Here is a 4,718-nt window from a genome sequence, read left to right as displayed (position 1 = left end):
ATATATATATATATATATATATTATATGAGAGATGTACTTCAAGGTGAGCTAAACGAATGGATACACTGAGTAAGTGCTATAATTGGTTATCCGTTAGGGGTTCGAAGTTCACACCTGAAGCTGGAGCTAGGGATCTGTATTAAGTTTCCATGGTAGAAGGTGTATATTAGAGGAAAAGGTCAACAAAAGCCAACGAAGGACGAGTGTCTTAAGTCATTTATGGTAATTTATTTAGGGTAAAGCGAATTTGAAATCTTATAGCTTCAAATTCATCTTACCCAAGTTATAGGCAAGCATGTCCGTATTTTGGGTATACCGTCATCAGAGAGTTGTACGAAAGTTCTAGACAGGGAAATCCACAGATCATAAACAATAAAGTAGGAGAATAAAGATTGAAAGTAGATAGGACACCGACAGAATGAAGTTCACAGTTCATCTTTTTCCAGAGGGTATGGAGGCTGACCCGTACGTCCGCGAAGTTGTAGGCCCTTGGGTATAATCCCATGTAAATCGAGGCAGTATTTTGAATTATGCTCTCATGTTGAAGTGTTTAGTTACTAAGTAAACGGTTCGCGTGGGTATAGAGAGTGAAAAAGGCAGACATCAAGATAGACATGGGTTGTGTTTAATTGGATAGAAGGGAGAAAATGAGAAATGGAAAAAAGACAGGAATGGGTTAAGTGTGGGAAAGAATGAATGAGAGCGAAAGTAAAGTAAAATCAAAAATCAAAGTAAAAAAATTAAAACATTAAAAAAAATAAGAAAGAAAAATAAAAAGAATAAAGATAAAGATAAGACGCTAGTATTATTCTTCGTAAGTGTCGGTTCGGGTGAGAGGTCAAGCATTAAGATTTTGGTAAAGTAGAGGAGGAAAGTATGTATGTCTATTAATTAAATGGATGAATCTAGGTTAGGTGTGGTCAGTGTTCAGTAAGGATAGCTAAAAATAGATGCCTAGCTTAAGGGGATAAAGATATATATATATATATATATATATATATATATATATATATATATGGGATATGTAGGTTATGAGCGATAGTGATGTCAATAAACCCAGAGGTTTCAGGTAATGCTGGGTAAGTGCTATGGATAGACCACAGTTAAGCTCCAGGTTCGGTGATTATGTGAACAACGGGTCCAACGTAGGTCATAAATAAGCGTGTGAATATAGGCTATATTTTTCGTAATGAGATGAAAAAAAACCAAGGCTGTGTATAATATATATAACATTTATAAATAGAAGGTCTTAAAGCTGTTTCCAGGATATTTATTATATCCCTTCATCGGAGACGGTGTAAGAGGATGATTAGGCAATAGTTAGTTTAGTTAAGATAGGAAATATAGAGTGAATGTAGGGATATTGTATTTGTAAATATATTGCTTAGGCAGAATGGTATACATATAAGATTACAGTACCTTGTGAGTAAAGTTCAATTGTTTTTAAGATTTGTCATTGCCTTTGTAAATCCATTATTAAGATTCTAGTACCCTATGAGTAAAATTCAACAGTCTTTGAAATTGGTCATTCCACATACAGAGTTTATACCAAATTTAGCGTCGAATCGGTACTTCTTTGCATTTCTTTATTTCTACATAACTACATATTTCTCCTGTAGTTTATTTCAGTCCTTTCTTTCAAATTCCCTTCATTCATTTTCTTATTTACTATTGCCGAACCGCTAAGTTACGGACGTAAATGCACCAACATAGTTTGTCAAGTGATGGTGGGAGGAGAAACACAGAGATAAACATACATACACATATATATATATATATATATATATATATATATATATATACGACGGGCTTCTTTCAGTTTCCGTTTACCAAATCCACTCACAAGGCTTTGGTCGGCCCGAAAATATAGTAGAAGGCAATTGCCCACGGTACCATGCAGTGGAACTGAACCCGGAACCACGTGGTTTGGAAGCAAGCTCCTTATCACACAGCCTGCGTCTATACCACACATCCATACCTGCGTCTATATAATTGGAATTTATTTTAAATTCTTATTTTAAAAAGAAAACTATTTTCTAATGATCCAGGGGAAAAAATTTAAAAACCATATTCTGACTCAAATCCAATTGAACATCTATCTATTCATACACCTACCAACTTTTACAATTATGAAATAATATATAATGAATCCTAATTTAGTTCCTCGACCATTACACCTTAGAGAAAATATGTTTGAAATACACTAAAATATTTACCGCCCTGTAGCCTAGTGACATTGCATTCATTTCATTCTTACAAACTTTCATTACTCTGGCTTGCACCACCCACACGCCATGGTCCACCTACTTTCAGCATAACAAAGTGGTATTCAATTCTTGATGATCTATACTTTTCAAAACGTTTTTGTTTACAAGAGAAAACAAATTATTCCACCAGCCATTTATAAGCTTGGTTTGATTTTCTAAAACTGTCAGGCAAAGTTTTCCTCAGTTGCATACTGAAAGAATGATGTATACTATATAGGTCGAGTGTAAATGATGGGATGCATTGGATTAGTATGTTCTGGAGATAATATGTCCTATAAGGCGGAATGATTGCCTACAATCCTTTCATCGATATATCTGTTTTAGACAGATTTGATCTTGGATAAACGTAAACACGAAGTTATATATCCACGACAAAACGATTCTCTCGTGGTAAAAAATTAGAAATGTCATGAAGAAATATTCTCACATTATACTAACAAACAACATTTATCTCCCTAGAGCAAAACCTCACGCTATATAAACAGGAAACTGTGTAGTTTATGTAGCTTACACTTCATATAAAGGATGAGTGGTTATTTGTCAATGTTAACTACATAAAACAAATACCACCGATTATGCCTAGTTACCAAGCTTTATCTTGATGAGTTTATCTTTTCTTCATACTATACTTGACATTTTCTTCGTGCCATAATAGATTTAGCAAGATTATAAACAATATGAATTTTATTCATGCGAATTTTATTTCAAATGTCAAAACACACTCGACCTATATAGTATACATCATTCTTTCAGTATTGAAATAAATTTATTATAATAATTTAAAGAGTTTGGGTAAAGAATATGTCCAAGAAATACCATTGCTCACTTAATATAATTTTATATGATTAATATTAATTGTATTGGGAACAAATGCAAGCGGCGTCTTTTTAGCCATTTGGCCCTTAAATTTTTACAACATAGCCACCGTTCAGTTGTTGTCTCGAAATAAATAGCTACATGCAGAAACAATTCAGCACTGAACAAATTATTTCACGGTAAATAATTCCAGATTTCAAGACATGCCAGTGTATTTTATCTTTCATCCATCCGGAGTCGATATTGCGTAGTTCTTTCGAGATATAGCATTATACTCATGTTACAGATATTTGACGGACATTAGTGAGTTCAAATTGAAGGTCAGTAAAACGGGTACGATTAAAGATCTAGCGTCGATTATGTTCTGAGACTTTTTTTAAAAATTGTGTGGCCTTGTACCCACAATAAAAGTTGTTGTCAAATAGGAGTGCAGTAAGCCCTCGACATATCGCGGTTCACCTATCACGGTTTATTATTTAAGCTTTTGTCGATTCCTCTGTGTTGTTTTACATTTATGATAAAATAAATATATACAAATTATAAAAATAATTTTAAAATATACAGTACTGTTTCTACTACGCGGATTTTCACTTATCGCGGGTGATTTTGGAATGTAAGCCCGCGATAGCCGAGGGGCTACTGTAATACAAACATGAGTAATACAAGCATGAGTAGTAGTAGTAGTAGTAGTAGTAGTAGTAGTAGTAGTAGTAGTAGTAGTAGTAGTAAGAGCAGCAGTAGCAGTAATAGCTCTTTTGATTTCAGGCGCGATGCGAGAATGAAAAAAGAGACTAATAGAGTTTATATTCGCCCCTAACTCTTATTGTTTGGTAAAGGTAAGTGGTGATTTCCAGTTGCCTTTGTTTACTTTGGTGATTGTCAAGTAGAGGAAAAACTGTTCGTTGACTTCTATCAATGTTTAAAAAATTCAACATGAGATCTATGTCTCTGCAGGGTCATCTCTCGTCTCTTATTCAAAATGTTTCATCAAAAATGTGATTGATATTTTAGTGACGTTCTTTTCACTGATGATCATTTTTGAAATAACACAAGGAAATAAACTTGCTTAGAAGCTGTATTAAAAAGAAATGTACTTAGTAACAGGAAAAAACCACTCACCATCTCATCTCAATCATCACTTTATTTGCAATTTTCTAAAGAAAAATACAAACAATAATATAGATACATGTATGCACATACATATACACATACACACACACACACATACACATGATTTGATACATACAGGCATAAATAAATAAATATATATGCTTACCACTCATAACATCTTAAATGAATATATATATATGTATATATATATATATATATTATTTTGTTTAAAAGAGTTCCAACACTGTCTGTTTTTTATGTTTTATTTATATTCCTGCAGAACTAATGTGGGGTATAGAATATGGAATATACAATATATAATATAATATACAATATACAATATACAATATAAAATAAAATAAAAATGGATGGCACCATGAGAGAAAGTATTGAATGTAGATGAAATATTGAGTGTTCAATATAAAGGATCAAATATATAAATATATAAATATAAATATATAAAAGCGATTCGAGTTTCAGGGCTATTTCCCTTCGTCATGGCCGGTATGACAGACTTTAACAGA

Source organism: Octopus bimaculoides, chromosome 1 (assembly GCF_001194135.2).
Source record: "Octopus bimaculoides isolate UCB-OBI-ISO-001 chromosome 1, ASM119413v2, whole genome shotgun sequence".
Taxonomy (NCBI): Eukaryota; Metazoa; Mollusca; class Cephalopoda; order Octopoda; family Octopodidae; genus Octopus; species Octopus bimaculoides.
Note: the sequence above shows the minus strand (reverse complement) of the source record.